The following is a 20,999-nucleotide window of genomic DNA, read 5'->3' on the forward strand; positions in this document are numbered from 1 at the left end:
AGTGAATGAAGCCAGGGAAGAATGTGAAGGCTCCATCATTATAACCTGTAATTTCCTAAAAAGATTGCAAGTTCCACTGCGGACTGGAGTTAACTGCACCGCGGCAAACCCATTTCACCCTCTGTCCCAAACCAATTCACGGTGCCAAAGCCAGGCATTAAAGAAAAATGCTCCTCTCACTCGGTGTGCATTAACTTATTAAAGTCGTTCTACCCTGGCCCATTAATATGCCCTCGGTGCTTAAAATGATAAACAGTGGCCCCTCAGACTCGTTCTGACACGGAATAAATCAAAATGAGGGATAAACAATATCTGAACACTTCTTTACACAGAGAGACTGGATGACAAGAAATCAGTTCAAAGCGACATGGCCTGAATTGCACTTGGTAGCAATTAGTTTGTGGAATTGATGTTAGAAAATGGACTGTGAAGAAGGCAGACTAGAGCAGTGGTTCTCAACTGGTCAGGCCTCGGGACTCACTTTTTACTTGGTCAATACATCACGACCCAACATTTTGAAGCACTCAAATCTATTCAACAAAAAATGGTGCTGTAATATGTACGCTTTTCAGCATACAATATTAATAAAAGTGAAGTACAGTGCATATATCCCTTCACAGAACTAAAGTATGCTTTTTAAAAAGGTTTAATGAGATGATGGAATCAAATCTGAACTATATAAAAAGGCACGCATGCTGAAAACCCAACCCCAGCAGGGGGGTCTGGGGGGATTTTCCCCCAGGAGATCTTTAGAAATACTAAAATAAACTATGCATTCTGGTACTCTGAGAAGAAAATAAATAAATCTATTACAACCCGACATATTAATAATATTTTATGCCATTGTTTGTTTTTCCATTTTCTTTTTCTTCACTCACACATCCCACTCGAAACGGGACCCACCAGTTGAGAACCACTGGACTAGAGTGTGTGTATCTGCGCTATTAAAAAAAACAAGAATGAATTGTCTTTTATTTTGATTATTTGGAAAACAGGTCATTGCAGATCAGTGGGCTGTGAGCCAGCAGTGTCTCTTCTTTGAAACAGAAACCCAGCTCCTCAAAGGTGTCCGATAGAGAGTGAGAAATCTCAAAGTTGGTAGATATGAGCTTTGTGGCCCTTAGAGACAGTCTTTGTGACTCCTGACTTATTAAAAGTTCTCTGTACCACCACCGTCAGGAAAAGTACTATAGAAACTTTTCAGAACAATTTTAATTTCCATTCAGCCGAAGAGCAGACAGAGCCAAGCCAATGTATAATGAACGCCATTTGCTGAACACTTTTATCTAAAATAGACTATGCAGGTGTGACCTTAGCGGGAAATGAAAGTCTACATGGCTTTGTTAATGGGTACACCGAGTGCTCTGCAGGTATAACGGGATGAAATGTAGCCCAGACACCCAGACAATGGTGTGATATGACCATAGATTGTATATAAGAAGAGGATTTTGTCCGTTTTAAAGCCTTGAGTTTGTAATAGTAACCATATTAGTCATCTTGGAAGTAAATTGTATTTATACAGCCCAATGTTCCACTTGTGGCCATAATTGACTAAAAGAACAACTAGTGATGAGACAATAAACTCATCAGTAAATTGTTTACTTTGGCTAAAAACCAAGTGAGAAATAGAGTCATATTCTCATAGACTTCTATACATTCAGACTACTTTTTGTAAATGTCGCTCTCTGTTGGCCATTTCAAATAATGTGTTGTGTCTCGTCAAATGTGTTAATTATGTTTATGTATTATGTCTGTCATTTTCATGTTTTTTCACGTCTGGTCTTGTCTGTTTATTTAGGTTCTTCATCTCTAGTCAGTCTCTGTGTTTATTGTCATGTCTCGTTTTCCATTTCCTGTTTTATTTTGTACTTACCTCTTGTCTTTCATTTCAGGCCCTGTTTCTTGTGTGTTTTTCCCGCCATCATCAGTGTCTGCCCCGCCCCTGATTGTTTCCACCTGTTCCCACTCACCTCATGTTTAAATAGTCCTGTCTCTCCCCTGTCCTGTGTCAGTTCGTCTTGTTTGTTTCCCCGAATGGTCGTGCCAAGCCTCAGCTCAGAAAGGATCGCTTTCACTCATGTCAGGTTTTGTTTTGTTGTTAATTTTGTAGGCTTACGTTTTTCTTAAGTTCTCTTTTTGTTATGCCTAGTTTTTTCCTCCTGGTGAGCGCCTTATTATTATTTCCAGTACCTACTCTGTTAAGAGGGATTACCTGATCTGTGAAATTAAAATTACATTTGTTTACATTCAAGACTTTGTCTCTGGGTCGTGCATTTGGGTTCATCAGTTTGTATCGAGGTCGTGACATAATGTACGACAGGATAAGCAAATATTAAACTGTGCAGCCATGACTATTACATGTACACAGGATTGATTACATAATAGTCTACATGTTTGAGTCCATGATACTCACATTGTTGTTATCCTATAGTTTGATCTTGAACTACATGTAACCTGAGAAGAGTTAAATGGCTGAGTTTAGGTCTGGAGAGGTTATATGAGTCCACACAAAGCATGCAGGCACAGTGACAGCCAACCATAATTGGCCCCTTGCCAGTAGATTAATATGGATTTCCACTCTTTTAAAAATGGCCTTTCTTATTGAGGCTCCAGAGAGTTAATTAAACCGATGCCATTTCGGAGTGCTAAGGATTCAGGGATAAACTGACTTTGGCTTAAGAGGCGGGGCACATGGATGGATAACTGCACTGTCCTTATGTCGGAGCACTTAACCTCCCCTGACCTGCGTTTAGTTGGTGAGAACCTGTTGTTCCCTGAAGCTGAGCAGGTGAACTAAAGGCTCATGTGAGTGATATGTTTAACTGAAGAGCTGCCGCTGAAGCTCTTCTGAGAATCACTGAAGACGGTATTCAAAACAATAAATATCAATGTGTGTGTGCATGTGTTAGGCAAGGCAAGGCAAGGCAAGTTTATTTATATAGCACTTTTCAACACAAGGCAATTCAAAGTGCTTTACAAAAAATGAAAGAGATTAAGAAAATGGCATTTAAAATCAGTCATTAAAAAGAAAAGCTAATAAAATAAACATTAAAAGAAAAAAAAAATACATGGATAAAAGTTACAGTGCTGTCAATTAAACATTAAAAGAAAAAAGTACATGGATAAAAGTTACAGTGCAGTCTAAGATATGAATAGTTCAATTAAAAGCAGCGACAAAAAGAAAAGTCTTCAGCCTGGATTTAAAAGTAGTCAGAGTTGCAGCGGACCTGCAGGTTTCTGGGAGTTCCAGATATTTGGAGCATAATAACTGAACGCTGCTTCTCCATGTTTAGTTCTGACTCTGGGGACAGAAAGCTGACCAGTCCCTGAAGACCTGAGAGATCTGGATGGTTCATCATTTAGCAGGAGGTCAGAAATGTATTTTGGGCCTAAACCATTCAGTGCTTTATAAACCAGCAGCAGTATTTTTGAAATCTATTCTGTGACACACAGGAAGCCAGTGTAAAGACTTCAGAACAGGAGTGATGTGATCCACTTTCTTAGTGTTAGTGAGGACTCGAGCAGCAGCGTTCTGAATTAGCTGCAGCTTCCTAATAGATTTTTTAGTGAGACCTGTGAAGACACCATTGCAGTAGTCCAGTCTACTGAAGATAAAAGCATGGACAAGTTTTTCCAAATCCTGCTGTGACATTAGTCTTTTAATCCTAGATATATTCTTTAGGTGATAGTAGGCTGATTTAGTAACAGTTTTAATGTGACTGTTGAAACTCAGGTCAGAGTCCATGACTACACCTAGATTTCTGGCTTTATCTGTTGTTTTGAACATTGCACACTGAAGCTCAGCGCTAACTTTTATACGTTCTGCCTTGGCTCCAAAAACCATTACCTCAGTTTTATCTTTGTTTAATTGGAGAAAGTTCTGACACATCCAGTCATTGATTTGTTCAATGCACTTACTCAGTGTTTGAATTGGAGCATAGTCTCCTGGTGAAATTGTTACGTAAATTTGTGTGTCATCTGCATAGCTATGGTAACTTATTTTGTTGTTCTTTGTTGTGTTAGTGATGGTATACACTCCTATCTGATAGCGCTGATGGAGTGCTGGCACCCAACACCCTGTGTGTGTGTGTGTGTGTGTGTGTGTGTGTGTGTGTGTGTGTGTGTGTGTGTGTGTGTGTGTGTGTGTGTGTGTGTGTGTGTGTGTGTGTGTGTGTGTGTGTGTGTGTGTGTGTGTGTGTGTGTGTGTGTGTTTATAAGTCTGGGAGGGAGGGTTGGGTTTGTTTTATTTTATTTTTGTTTGTCTGTATTATTGTTATTATTTTTAGCTTATATATGTATTTTGTATGTTTTGTAAGTAATTGCTGTTGTCTAATTTTTCTTTTTCTTATGTACTTTTAGATATTATATTAAAAAAAAAAAGAGAAACAAATGTGTGCTTTTGTGTACATGTTGTGTATTAATCTCAATAAAAATGTAATCACAAAATATATATATATATCAATGGGTCAGATACCAAGACATGTAACATGACATAAGGAGCACTAGATTGTTATTTATTAGAGATGCACAATCAGCAGTTTAAAAAAAAAAATACAGTACGAGGTGATACTGTGACGCTGATCTTGTATGTAAGATATATAAATGATCTCGCGAACATGACGCCCGTAAACAAGATGGCGGACGTAAACAACAACTGGACGTCGGAGCTCCGTAAAAACCAAGCTGTCTCTGCCGTCCATTTGACATCTTTCACACACAGTGACGTCAGGAGCTACCCACAATGCAACACGCACCATATATATATATATAAATACGCCATTTTCCTGGAGGTGCAAATATCCTGGAAGTGCAAATATAAACAGCTAGCTAACGTAGCCACGCAGAGCGCACTAGGTTTTTTTTCTGAATTAACGACCGAAGAAATCACTGCATGTCTTCGGATTACATCTCTGGACTTGAGGGGTGTGCTCTAGGTCGTTACCAGCGTAAACTAGAGCTGTGTGGGTTGTCCGATTGCCCTTACAGACTGCGTCGATTTTGGCAGCATCTACGTCTAATTTCTGGAAACACCAGGTGAATACCCCACTTGTCACAATAATATTATCATGCCATTGCATATATGTGGTATTTTAGAGTTGACTAGATATTGATTAAGGCAATAGACTATGATATTCAGTACAGGAAGCTTAGCAACACCTAGACGGTGTACGGCTGCTTGCACCTCGCGTAAAACGGCGGATACCGGAAGTACGGTGTCGCGCTCGGCCCAATACAGAAAGAATACAGTTTTTGACGAACAGAAATATTGTTTTCTGGCATCACTTTAACATTCTACGGGGGGGAAATTCTGCATTTAGATATGAAGGCGCACGTCAGAAGTATCAGACAAAACCCTGCACAATGATATCGGCTCTTCATCGTTATCTGCCGAAAAATGCCTTAAAACGAAATATGAGCATCAGTCAGAAATATAACTTTCCTCAGATATGACATGAACAGTTAAACCATAGACTGTATTTGTAACCTAAGCTGAAGAAAATGTGTGCATTCATAACAGCATTGTATTTTATGTGCCAGCGGGCAATCACATGAAAGTAGACATAAACGATATTAATATCACAACATGTTCACTGCGATTACGTATTGTGTATGATGTAGTCATATTCAAATAGGTTACACTCTGCAATCACAACCTTATTTGTTTGTGCAAAGTAATGTTATGTAATGATAACTCTCAGGAGGTTTGCAGAAGGGAAAACAAAATAGCTTTGATACAGAAATGTACACATGCTCTAATTCACAACAAGCATCCTCCGTGAATGACTGGCGGGATAACAGCAGGGTGTTGAAGGACCAATTGATTGAATGTCCGTTATTTTACCTCCTTTGAAGCCGATTAACAGTCGGTGCACAGAAAGGCCAATTATTCTCTCCTTGATGAATCATAAAATAACGATTTCTAAGGCTTTGAAGAGGTGGGAAATGAAATTAGAGTTCATAAACAAACTAACACGAATGTGATTTAGCTCATCACTTCAAAAAGCACACAGGCAGTGAGGCATCACATGATAGGGAGGAATCACCCAGTGTTTTCCCCAGAAGTCCTACATCTCCGATGAAAAGTAGAGGCACTGACCGGGGGAGAATCATCGCCCGAAGGAGGTGGTAGAGTTGTGTTAATCTACTGTGCCATTGCTTTCAATAACTGCATATCAGGTGATGGACGGCTCCCTCAAGAAGAGCCAGCGCAGTAACCAGAGGTGGGAAGTAGTGGAGTACAAATACTTTGTCACTGTACTTAAGTACATTTTTTCTGGTATCAGTACTTTACTCCACTACTTATTTTTCTGACGACTTTTTCTTCTTACATTTTGAACACAAATACCTGTACTTTCTACTTCTTACATGTTGAACACAAATACCTGTACTTTCTACTTCTTACATGTTGAACACAAATACCTGTACTTTCTACTTCTTACATGTTGAACACAAATACCTGTACTTTCTACTTCTTACATGTTGAACACAAATACCTGTACTTTCTACTTCTTACATGTTGAACACAAATACCTGTACTTTCTACTTCTTACATGTTGAACACAAATACCTGTACTTTCTACTTCTACATGTTGAACACAAATACCTGTACTTTCTACTTCTTACATGTTGAACCCAAATACCTGTACTTTCTACTTCTTACATGTTGAACACAAATACCTGTACTTTCTACTTCTTATATGTTGAACCCAAATACCTGTACTTTCTACTTCTTACATGTTGAACACAAATACCTGTACTTTCTACTTCTTACATGTTGAACCCAAATACCTGTACTTTCTACTTCTTACATGTTGAACACAAATACCTGTACTTTCTACTTCTTACATGTTGAACCCAAATACCTGTACTTTCTACTTCTTACATGTTGAACCCAAATACCTGTACTTTCTACTTCTTACATGTTGAACCCAAATACCTGTACTTTCTACTTCTTACATGTTGAACCCAAATACCTGTACTTTCTACTTCTTACATGTTGAACCCAAATACCTGTACTTTCTACTTCTTACATGTTGAACACAAATACCTGTACTTTCTACTTCTTACATGTTGAACTCAAATACCTGTACTTTCTACTTCTTACATGTTGAACTCAAATACCTGTACTTTCTACTTCTTACATGTTGAACCCAAATACCTGTACTTTCTACTTCTTACATGTTGAACCCAAATACCTGTACTTTCTACTTCTTACATGTTGAACCCAAATACCTGTACTTTCTACTTCTTACATGTTGAACCCAAATACCTGTACTTTCTACTTCTTACATGTTGAACCCAAATACCTGTACTTTCTACTTCTTACATGTTGAACCCAAATACCTGTACTTTCTACTTCTTACATGTTGAACTCAAATACCTGTACTTTCTACTTCTCACATGTTGAACTCAAATACCTGTACTTTCTACTTCTTACATGTTGAACTCAAATACCTGTACTTTCTACTTCTTACATGTTGAACTCAAATACCTGTACTTTCTACTTCTTACATGTTGAACACAAATACCTGTACTTTCTACTTCTTACATGTTGAACTCAAATACCTGTACTTTCTACTTCTTACATATTGAACACAAATACCTGTACTTTCTACTTCTTACATGTTGAACCCAAATACCTGTACTTTCTACTTCTTACATGTTGAACACAAATACCTGTACTTTCTACTTCTTACATGTTGAACCCAAATACCTGTACTTTCTACTTCTTACATGTTGAACACAAATACCTGTACTTTCTACTTCTTACATGTTGAACCCAAATACCTGTACTTTCTACTTCTTATATTTTGAACCCAAATACCTGTACTTTCTACTTCTTACATGTTGAACCCAAATACCTGTACTTTCTACATGTTGAACCCAAATACCTGTACTTTCTACTTCTTACATGTTGAACACAAATACCTGAACTTTCTACTTCTTACATGTTGAACTCAAATACCTGTACTTTCTACTTCTTACATGTTGAACACAAATACCTGTACTTTCTACTTCTTATATGTTGAACACAAATACCTGTACTTTCTACTTCTTACATGTTGAACCCAAATACCTGTACTTTCTACTTCTCACATGTTGAACACAAATACCTGTACTTTCTACTTCTCACATGTTGAACCCAAATACCTGTACTTTCTACTTCTTACATGTTGAACTCAAATACCTGTACTTTCTACTTCTCACATGTTGAACACAAATACCTGTACTTTCTACTTCTCTCATTTTCCAAACAGCTGGTTCCTTTAGTCTGAATGTGTGTTTGGTGCGTGATCATTATTCTTTAGAGTCATTGCGTGCCTATTGATTTGAACACGATCCGTGTATCCATCATTTCCTGGTCTTCTCTAAAGAAGAGGGACCAATGGAAACGTTGTCATGTTGCCGTTGTTCAGCATGGAAACATTCATTAGCTAACAATGACATTATTGTTCTATTAATATAAAGGGAGGTCAGTAGGGTTGGGAACCGAAACTCGGTTCCAGATGAGAACCGATAAGAAAATGCCGGGTACCGGGTACCCATACAAAATACACAATTTCGGTTCTGCTTAACGGTTCCTAAACGCGGTAGACCCTGTATTCCAGCGGGTCCGTCTGCACCGCGGTGCTGCGGTGACCCGGTGGAATACAGGGCGGACCTGGAGAATCACAGAACGGCCGGTCGTCAGCGGGCCGTTGACGGCCGGCTCGGTACGCTGACGGCCGGCACCGCCCTTCATTTTTTTAAACGGCATCATGTAAATTGCGCTGACAGGCGACAGAGGTCCACAGTTGCCCCGCAGCGATGCTCCCCCGCCCTCCCGTAGACATTTCACGAGCTCAGTCACTTCATAACACCAAAGATAGGTCGCGGTAAACACTCTGAAGTGAGGCTCCACTACACTAAAAAAGAAAAGGCAAAGTGTAATGCCTGTTAATAGCTTGCCACAGGCATAGCTCAGTTAAAATAAAGCACAGCTATTGTGCAATACATTTGTATTGCATGTATATTTTTTAGTAACAATTTCAGTTAAAGCTTTTAAGAATAAATATATTTTTGTTATCTAAACGTTTGACCTCTTTATTTTACAATTTTAGAATCGAAACGGGGAATCGATAAGAACCGGAATCGATAAGCAGAACCGGAATCGAAATCGGAATCGATACATTTCAAACGATACCCATCCCTAGAGGTCAGGTACTCTTTAAAACAGCTGCTAGTTATGGATACTTTTCACTGAAGTACACTTCAAAGCCTCTTTACTTTGACTTGAGTAAAGAAGTTTAGTCAGTACTTCTACTTTCACCAGAGTAGAACACGAGTATCTGTACTTCCACTTGAGTAAAGGACGTGTGTACTTTTGTCATCTCTGGCAGTCACTCAGTCTCATCAAACAAAAAGTACACGACGGAGACAGAAACAACACCTGACCAGAATCCACTTGTCCGACGCCATTGACCGCTTTAAGCTGCCAGAAACCAGATACCTCTCAGGAGCAGAAAAGGAACAGCATAATGTAGCGACTCAGCGTTCCTGTAAATCAGCGGCTAAAGAGAGTCCGCTTGTCAAAGTGACCAAAGAAAACGCTGACCATTTGCTGAACTGCTTTTTTCCTTCTTTTTTTCCCGAGAGCAGAGCTTGCACAAATAGGTTCAAGCTCAGTTTACAGCTCCCGGGCAACATCACGGCCTGAATTGTAGTCAGGTGGCAGAAAAACGTAACCTCTTTGAAAGAAAAACATCATGACTTTGGAAGACAAGAGCAACCCAGGAATGATCTCGAGACACACAGCAGTTACTTTTAAAGTCTTCCAAAAATCAATATGACAGTGGATATTGTCGCCATTACTTTTATGCTTTTCATTTGATGTTTTCTTGTGGATGTAAAAGCAATAATAAAGCTTTATTTATATCGCACTTGCCGCTCTAAGTGCTTTACAAAACGACACATCACAAGTTTAAAACAAACAACAAGAAATTCCCCTCAGATTATTTGGTAAGAACTTTAAAAGGTACATGCAGCTAAATGAAACATTTGATCATGTCAATAGACACAAGGAGGTAAAATGTATGATAATACAAATAAAATAAATAATGGTTTCTCTCTGACGGATAAGAGACAAGACAACTGAGTCGATGCAACAATATAGAATATAATATAAAGTGGAGACGTAGCTTATCCACTTCATTCTCAATGGCAAACGCAGAGTCATCGTAGCCAAACAAAGTACTCAAGCTATATCCAGTGTTTGGAAATGGGCCTGTTAATTGAACACACTGTTGGACTTACTGTAATAAAACAAGAAACCAAAGTCATATTGTCCTCAGTTGTAAGGTTTATGAGCCCATCATTAAAACACATGTCCTGTCTTACTAGATAATGTGCTGTCTTTTACAGTTTTCTGGGGATTTTCAGCATATACATGTTAAGTATATTAAATAGATGCTGGCCAATGCATGGTTGCTGCACCTGATATATTAACCCATTGGTCAAAGGTCATAATAAAACACCTGTTAACCCTTAGATGCCCTTAGAGTGTCTGGACCCTACACTCTTCCATATTAGAATTATGTGTTCTTTTGTCATTTTGGTTAAGAAAAATCACTTGTATAATATTTAGTATTATATTTTGGTTCACACTAGAAATATTTTCTATTTAATTTTTCACTATTTAGAATTTTAGAAGAAAAATTACATTTTGAAAAATAAACGAAATTTCATAGAAAATGCATGCGGGTCATTTTTGACCCACATAATTTCTTAAAATTTTAATTTAAAATTTGAATGGCATGATATCCAAAACATGTTTTTTGAGGAATAGCTGGAATATGAAATGTTAAAAAAATGTAATTACAAAGATACTCTAAGAAAACTACCTCACCGGGTCAGAAAAGACCCACTTATGCAGATGCTAAGGGAAGAGGAAGTACTTACCTTTGGTTGAAGAGAAAAACCCATGCAAGAATCAGGACAGGCTGACATTTATCACAGCAGAGCCGCACTGGAGAAGCTTCACCTGAAAGAAGAGAATGAATGTTTATATGTATGTTTATTACCACAAATACATGTTTGATATTTCACAATTAAACAAGGAAATACGCTTATTTCTTTCTATGTTTCTTGAGAGTTACATGAGATGATGAATACACCTGGTACGATTTCTGGAAAAAACCAACAAGTGAGTGTGTTCAGGATATAAGAGCAGATCACACATCATAGATTTACATACACACAAGCAGGTACAAAATGAACTCACCACAGGCACTTTGAAAAGATGACTCTTTATTTTCTTGTCATTATACTGTATATAATATTCCTTCTCTCTAGATATAGGTAATCATATTTATATCGTGTAAGTAAAAGTGTGCTTTTATTCACAGCATGTGTCCGTGTCAGACTGCTGTGGAGGTTTACATTATAAAGTATACAGTGAAACTGGCTGGCAGCTACATATATGTGTGTGTGTTACCAACCTATGAGAACCAGAATATGTCGGGATAATAACAAAATGAAGTCCAATCAAAATATATTGTTGTAGTTTCCTCTGAAAGCTTTTTCATTTGTTAGTTAATAATAATTCTGGCGGACAGCGTTTTTTTCTTGAAAGACAGCCATTTAAAAAAGTGGTGACATGTCCTCAGCGTCGCCATTGTGAATGAAAGCTATGTGAGCAGAGAAGCTAATACAGTTTGTGAAAGGCCAAAATCAAAAGGACTCCAGAGACGCTACATTTTGGAGATGTTAAAGCAAAATGAGCTGAGATATGTCAGTATCCCTGAGAGCTTGACACACGTCAACTAAACTAAACACTATAATACTTTAATCATAATCAAATGGAGAAACCCTCATCAACCTGCAGAAAAATACAACAACCCTAACCCTTTTTTTCAGACGAACAACACATCAACAAGCACAGTACATTACAGACAGCGAGTACAGTTTGGAGGAAGTACATTTCTGTATGATGGACAGTGGTTTATCAATGTATGGTGTAATATTGTTCACAATTAAACAAGGTTCGGACATTCAGCATTTCCAACAGTAGGTGAATAAGGAATATCTACAATCACACTTATTTCGAGATTTATTTCAACCATTTGGAGGCGTGTGGCGCAGTGGGTTGTGCGTTGGTGTTCGGATCAGGTTCAAACCCCACTGCAGTCAGCATGTCGTTGTGTCCCTGAAACACTTCACCCCAAAGTGCTCCTGTGGGGATTGTCCACAGTACTGAGTATGTAAGTCGCTCTGGATAAAAGCGTCTAACAAGTGACATGTAATGTAATGTAATAGACCAGGGATGGGCAAATGGCCCATATAAAAATGGCGTGCCAAGTGAATCTGCGGCCCCCTGGTGGCCAGTACATAAATGCCACCACCATCCAAGTTGCCCACCCCTGATTTAGACCATCGAGCTGTGTCATATTTAAGTCAATCTCTCCATGTCATGAATATCTTCAATGATCTCAATCCAAAGATCTATTGAAGGAGCTTCGGACTGTAACCACTTAGCTACGAGTAAAAGCTTTTTTTGCCGCTACAGTAAATATTTTCAAAAGGTATTTATTACTCCCCGTCATTTCTTCTGGAAGGTCACCCAAGTAGAGAACTACAAAAGAGAAAGGGATCTGTAACTCCAGAATATGCTGCATGTTTCTCCAAATATCATCCCAAAATAGTTGTATCTTTGGACAAGACCAAAAAGTGTGGCGGTGACACAACTTCTCCAACATGCACTTTCCAACGGTGTCAGATATGATTTCATTTTGGGTGTTAAGTTCACGCCAATATTTAGAACATGTTGTGGAGGAACTTGTTACACACATGTTTTAAATATGCTTGTTTTTAAGACTTCAAATGAAGAAGGCACTTGCAAATGAGAAGGTACTACTGTCCGGCAGTGGCTCAGTCAGTAGGGGCTTGAGCCGTAGGGTCGCCGGTTCAAGTCCCAGACCAGACCTAAAATATGGAGTGTGGACTGCTACTTGGAGAGGTCCCAGTTCACCTCCTGCCCTGCCGTGGTGCCCTTGACCAAGGCACCAGACACCCCCCCTCACTCCCATTGTTCCCCGGGCGCTGTACAAAAGCTGCCCACTGCTCCTGGTACTAAACTCCTGGTACTAGGATGGGTTAAAAGTAGATAACACATGTCACTGTGTGTGCTGTGTGCTCTGCATGTGTGACCATTAAAGACCATTGTCTCTTCTCTACGTGTAAACCATGTTTCATTTTTACTTAAGATTTCTATAAATATTCTCTTTCTAAATAACTGACAAAGAAGAAGACCTTGAGTAGATAATGATGCAAATTGATAACCCTTTTGACAGCTTGTGATAAACTAGGGTTGTTTTTCTTAACACTGCATGTGTTGCTGGTATTGGGGCCGTATATTTGCTTTTAGTTGCAGCGTGCTCAGAGTTTAAAGCCTCCGTAAAAAAAAAAATGTTGATCCAGAAAACTATGACAGCGACTTCATACAGTCACTGTGCTACCTTCTAATGTAGGTCCTGGCTCTGCAACTTTTACAAGCTCATATAAAATAATCATACATTTTCTGGTGCACTGCAGAGAAAGAAAAAAGCACACCCCAAAAAATAAATTCTAGCTAATGTTTTGAACCTGTCTTGTTGAAAAACTGACGACATTTACAATTCGAGGGGAAACTGACAGCGGTGACGTCCTCATTCACCGATGTGCTGCTAATTCTGAAGGATCTTTTATGTGACACCATTATAACCGAGGCGTTATCAAAGAGGGGGGGTTCAATGCTTTATGAGAAGAACAAAACATTAGAATTAAACTTCCTTTTCAAGAGCCCCGAGGGGGAGATTAGTGAGAAACAACAGCATCTTACAACCTGGATCCAACACTCATTGGTCTGAGTCATGATGTATTAGCGCTTCACAGTAGCTTCTGTCGGTGTGAGACTCAACACTGGGCATCACTCTGAAAATAGAGGCTAGAAATTGGAGCTGAGATCACATTACAGCATTGTTGGGCTTTTATAAAAGCACAGGACATGTAGCTCAGCGGTGTTTAATGATGGGGAAGGTTTCTCTTGTTTGTTGCTTATAGAAGAGTGTGTGATACTCGTGTTTCCCTGCCCTGGAATCACTCCTCAGATACAAAGGAACAGCTTGCCATCGGCCCTCATATCATTCATAACCACAGGAGTATTGTACGGTCCTTGTAGTGATTTTAATGAGTGCAAAACTACATCCACACAAGCCTAGACTTAAGAGAAGCATGGACAACAGGATTCTGTTTTTTACTGACTTGAAGTGGTCATCCAACCCCCCCCCCCCCCCCCCACTACTGTCTAATTTCTCCCACTCTCACTGAGCACAGATAGGCAGCTTCCAGAAATAGAAAGCAAAGCAGGCGAGTGGCTTTTACTGGGAATATGATCGATTAAAAAGCAATTTGCTCCCCGGCTGAGGCCGTGCTCTCCTAAATGACAGCCTCCCCACGGTTTGTGTGTGTGTGCTGGCTGCTGAAAATGGAACTCAGAGGGGTCGGAGGAGCCACTCTGAGCTCCATTTTCAGCAGCCAACACACACACACACACACACACACACACACACACACACACACACACACACACACACACACACACACACACACACACACACACACACACACACACACACACACACACACACACACACACACACACACACACACACACACACACACACACACACACACACACACACACACACAGACACACACACACACACACACACACACACACACACACACACACACACACACACACACACACACACACACACACACAACTTCAGGGGACATTACATTGACTTACATGCATTTCCTGGAGACTTATCCTAACCTTAACCATAACCAACACATGCCTAACCCTAACCCTTACCCTTAACCTAATCCTAAACCTAACCAAGTATTCACCCTAAAATGAATGATTCCCCTTATGGGGGCCTCCATTTTGTCCCCATAAGGGAAGCGAGTCCCCACACGTGACTGTGCAAACAGATGTAGGTCCCCACAAGTATAGTAATGCTAGGCCACACACACACACACACACACACACACACACACACACACACACACACACACACACACACACACACACACACACACACACACACACACACACACACACACACACACACACACACACACACACACACACACACACACACACACACACACACACACACACACACACACACACACACACACACACACACACACACACACACACACACACACACACACACACACACACACACACACACACACACACACACACACACACACACACACACACACACCTCCCCTGCTGGTCCGACACAGACTTTGTTCTACAGAGTATTTGAGAAAGCTGAAATAAAGACATGAGGGCAGGCTAAGACAAAAAGCACCACATTGGATTTATGGTTAGATGCTAATTACATTTTGTTCTGTCAGTACATGTACTCGAAAACGTTGAATCTAATCTAATACAGATAATAACATCTGACAATAGTGCAATTACGGTACTCTTCAGACACACATGCTAACATTTCCTTTATAAAATCATATGTTTTGGTTTATGATGATGTTCGTCAGCATGGTCTTCAGTATGGGAACCCTAAATATTATTATTTTACTTATTTAGGGTTGCAGATAAAGGCAACAACTAATGATTATTTTCGTTACAGATTAACCTGCTGATTAGTTTCTGCATTCATTGATTGAAACATTTTTTTCTTTGTCCAAAATCCTGAATGTATTGAGTATAATATGATATAAGCTGTTTAGATTTTATGGTTGTTTTTCTTACTTGTTGTGTTCTTTAACTGTGTGCTCCATCGACTCCAAGACAAATTCTTCATATGTGTTAACCTACTTGGCAATGAACCTGTTTCTGAATCTGAAACAAGACAATCCAACTTTATAGCACTTTAAAAACCTTCAGACCAAAGTGCTGTACAGAGAGATAAGCTCACACAACATCATATAAATACATTTAAAAATACAAACACAAAACAAACCAGAATAAACGTAATAATTAAAAAATAAAAACAGCCATATAATAAAAACAATAGACCACTGAAAGCAAATAAAAGCAACAATCTACTTGTTTCTGAATGCCAAGGAGAAGAGGTGGGTTTTAAGACGTGTGGGAGCCTGTCTGATGAGCAAGGGCAGGTCGTTCCACAGTGTAGGGGCGCAGCAGAGAAAGCACGGTCCCCTCTGCGCTTAGACTTTGTTTTTGGCATCCTCAGGAGCAACTGATCAGCTGACCTGAGAGTGCGAGTGGGCGTGTAGCTGCGCAACAGCTCAGAGAGGTAGGGCGGGGCCATTGAGGGCTTTAAAAGTAAATAAAAGAGTTTTAAAATGAATCCTCAAAGAGACAAAAGCAGGAAAATATCTGTATTGCATGAACAAAGAACGATTTTCAATTGGCTCCAGTAGTCAGGCCTCACTGGACCCACACTTATTGGCAAAATTAACAATTTAGACTCAACGATAACATGAAAACATGTCTTTGTAGAATCATGTTTTAGTTTCCATCACTTCTGTCAGCATGGTCTTCAGGATGAGAAACTTGTGTTGTGTATTTAATTATTTATCGTTAAACAAAATAAAGGGAATAGAATAAGTAGTTAAAGAGTAAAATAAATTATCCATTTAAAAAAATATATATCTCAAGAACCTTTCGACTATAATTGTCCAAGTTGAAAAATAAAACTCGTTCTGAATATGATTCACATTCAATGACAACATCCCCGTCAAGTGACTTATCTTCCCGCTGCGTGTGTTATGAAAGAAACTGTTCATAGCTGTAGCTGAGAAACACTTTATTTAGAAATGTCAGATCAAGATCTTCAGCTGCAAAAGCAATTTAGTGACAATGCTAAAAACGACTTAAAGTGCCAGAGAATACGTTCTATATTTATCATGAAACAAAGAAGACTGTGTACAAAAACATACAATCAGTGAGAGGACATTTTTAATAGTAACACACAAGAGGAAAGGGAAAACCTCAAAATATGGCCTCTCTATACTTTAAATAATAAAAGACAGCAAATAGTCAAACTGATACAGTTCCCCACATGCTCCATCCAAACCTGCCTCATGTCTAACTTTCAGAAACACTTCCCCTGATAATCCTGCCTGTCTGCAGCTTCACCTCCTCAGACTCAGAGGCTGGAGGTGAAGGGTTCCTGACAGATGACGCAACGTGGAAGTCTTTTGAAGGGAGATCTGGTTTCTTTATCAATGATGGTTACACACACACACACACACACACACACACACACACACACACACACACACACACACACACACACACACACACACACACACACACACACACACACACACACACACACACACACACACACACACACACACACACACACACACACACACACACCACACACACACACACACACACACACACACACACACACACACACACACACACACACACACACACACACACACACACACACACACACACACACACACACACACACACACACACACACACACACACACACACACACACACACACACACCACACACACACACACACACACACACCACACACACACACACACACACACACACACACACACACAGAGGGAGGGGGTAAACAGATGTGATTGTGTCCAGAAGGCTCATGTTCCCATGCAGTGTTAGAGGGCTACTGATTAAATCTGCATTGTAACTTTGTTTATTTTCTGTAATATAAGAGGTAAAGTGTCAGCTTTTCTTTTAGCTTATACTTAAAGGTGGGGTAGGTATGTTTGAGAAACCGGCTTGAGATACACTTTTTGTTATATTCCATGGAATGCTCTTAACATCCTCATAGCAATGAATATCTGAAGTGCTTTGACAATAAATACATAAAAATATCACCTGTGGAAGAAGCCGTAGTGCTGTAAAAAGCACGACCAATCATCTGAGCCGGCCCGGCTAAAGTAACTGGATGGCCTACCTGCCTGTCAGCCTTCCATCTGGGCACAAACTTATCTCGTGCCCTCATTGGTCATGTGCGCGTTCGTGTGTGTTGGAGGAGGGGCTCTGTAAGGAAGTGGCAGATTTTTTCCGGCTGTGTATTTTCAAATTCTAGCGCACTCGAGCTGGTTTCTCCAAAATGACCTACCCCACCTTAAACTTAGCAGGCATTCTTTAATACTGCTTTTACCGTTTTTTTATTACGATAAGACAGATTTAAGAGACTGAAATCCAAGTGTTAATCTTACTTTCGGCATGTAAGCGAAGAAGTCAGGGTCTCCTATCATGCAAAATGCACTTTTTGATGTCTTTTATACATAAATGTGTCCCCGGTGCGTCAGAAAACAAAACCGTCTCTTTTTTCCTCCGTACCCACATCTCTAAAAATGGGAGAACAACGGAGCTGATCCAGATTTGCTGCGGTCACGACGTTATATCGGAAATGTGAATTTTAAAAAAAAAGCTACGGACCCAGAATCAGCACTTCTCTAACAGGGCTGAAATAGAGGGGTATGAGGCATGCCTAGAATGTGTGATCTGTTTGGTATTTCGAGCAAAACACTTCATAGACATGTTTTTTTAATACATCTGGGACCTATAATATTTATTTATTAATTTATCTAAAGGCTAACGGACCTTTGCTGCCCAGAAACAAACACTTAATCCAATGTATGTTGACACTGACTCGGTGACCTTGCATGGTTGATCAGAGGTCCAGAGTTTACGGCTAATGGGATAAAGGGATCGTGGGGGTGTGGGGGTGGAGGTGGGGGGTCTTACTGGATTTCCGCTGAGGAGTAACAACCATATTGTAAACCCTTTATGTGGAGACAGAATAACCAACGAAGTCCTGTTCCTTCGTCCTTTCAGCCACTCAGTGTCTGTTTGACTGGTGTTCTTATGAATGGTAAATACTGAGGCTCACCTTGATAGAAACGATTCCCCACACAACAAAAAATCAGCCGAGGCAAAATGGAAACGAATAAAAAGTGCCTCAAAGGCTGGATTCAATGGGTTTGAAGTGTCTGCCGTGATTCGCTTCGGTGTAGAAATGACTCTCCGTAGACTGCAGATCCAATCTCCAAACTATTGAAGACATTTAATAAAATGGATGTCTACTTTTGACTCCATGACCTATTGTCTCCTGCTCCTTCCTCACACATTAATTATTCATTTTGGGCGTAGAGATTAATAAGAAGCTTAATGCTGCTGTTGCAGAAAATCCTTTAAGACTTTCATTTATTTTTCTCTGTTCTCAATTTAAAGAGGCACCGTTATGCTTTTGGGGGTTTTCCCTTTCCTATAGTGTGTTATATAGATTTGTGTGCATGTAAATGGTCTGCAAAGGCTAAAATCCCTCACAAAATACAATTATGTATAATAGTTTTCATGACTGACTCTCACAAATCCCGACATGATACAAACACAAAATGCATGATTGTCAAACTGCAAAATCTTTTCAACAGCAGCCAAAATAAAATGTTAGTACTTCCATTTAGCTTCCATTTAACTTCCATTTAGCAACCTCTAAAAACTTGGGAGATACAGGCAAAAAATAAATGTGGACACTTCCTATTGATGTGTCATTAAAAGCCAGCAGTCTCCCATTATGGCTTATGGATTAGCCAGTCGCTAACTCACACACACACACACACACACACACACACACACACACACACACACACACACACACACACACACACACACACACACACACACACACACACACACACACACACACACACACACACACACACACACACACACACACACACACACACACCACACACACACACACACACACACACACACACACACACACACACACACACACACACACACACACACACACACACACACAGCGTTCTTTGGCAAGAGCAACATGTCAAACAATAGTTGCCAAGTCTGCTGCTTGCAACAAAAGATGGAAAGAATTAGAGAAATGGAAATGGTGATTCAACGCTGTGATGAAAACTGGAGCGCAGTGTGCTCTCAGAGAAAGAAAAAACCCTTTCAGACGGACTTAATGCTCCGTGAAACGCTTCCCCACCCGACCCCTTGTCTGTGGCACTCAAAAATGCAAACAAAAAGCAACTGTATTGTCCCTGACTTGTAGCACAGACACACAAACACACCATCCCTTTCTTAGCTCCCAGTCTACAAGGCTTCCAACCTTTAATGTTCGATATTTAATGTCATGTCCCCCTCTCTGATTGGACTTTGAACACTCAGACACAACAGTCATTCAGGAGTTGTGACTCAAACATATATAAAATGAGTACAAAAACGAGGTGAATTCAGGTAAAAAACATTATTCCCTTTTGACTTCCTTACAAAATCTCTACTTGTCACAAAAGGGGCTGCAACTCAATATCATGTCCCAAATATTTTTGCACATTCAGTGCATTTCGCTCCATTTATATCCCACGCCTCTCCTTTCACAGCCAACAAAGTTGCACCGTATTGAATTCTCCCGATAGAAAGTGCAACTGCAGACCTTTCTGACACCTATTTAAGCTTTCAGCCATATATCTCCGTCTGGAACACATCCAGCAGCGGTAAATACCATGAAGAGGCAGAGGCAGAGGCAGAGGCAGAGGCAGAGGCTGCACAGCAGATTGGCAGCGCCCAAAGTTGGAGCTGCATAAATATTCCAAGCTATTACATAAGGTAAACAATCCACATTGTGCCGACTCACTCTGTGCTGCAGCAGGTGGATCAAACGCTCCTGAAATGATACAATAATGTGTTCTGGTTTTATTGGTCTATGTGGCAAAGCACGGACTAAAAAGAAAGCACTACAAAAACCGGGAAGGGACAGATAGATGGCAGAGGAAGACGGGACGACAGTGAGTTTTACCCATTGCACGGTAGCAAAGCGGACCAAACAGTAGAGTATGGTAGGTAATGTCTCATATTCATAAATGCAGAATAGAGGAATCGATGATGTCTCGAGGAGCTGTCAAAGCGTTTTTCAGTAATCATACCGATCAAATAATGACCCTCAC

The 20,999-nt window shown here is 40.0% G+C and overlaps 1 protein-coding gene across 1 annotated transcript in view; it reads right to left on the reverse strand.

Annotated features, from left to right (window-relative positions):
- arvcfb (ARVCF delta catenin family member b) overlaps window positions 1-20,999 on the reverse strand; it is a gene marked incomplete at its 3' end in the record, with an annotated part of 335,137 nt that overhangs the window by 236,655 nt on the left and 77,483 nt on the right. Inside the window, exon 2 of the mRNA XM_034236288.1 lies at window positions 10,939-11,020. The remainder of the gene's footprint in view (window positions 1-10,938; window positions 11,021-20,999) is intronic.

Source organism: Gymnodraco acuticeps, unplaced genomic scaffold, assembly GCF_902827175.1.
Source record: "Gymnodraco acuticeps unplaced genomic scaffold, fGymAcu1.1, whole genome shotgun sequence".
Lineage (NCBI taxonomy): Eukaryota > Metazoa > Chordata > Actinopteri > Perciformes > Bathydraconidae > Gymnodraco > Gymnodraco acuticeps.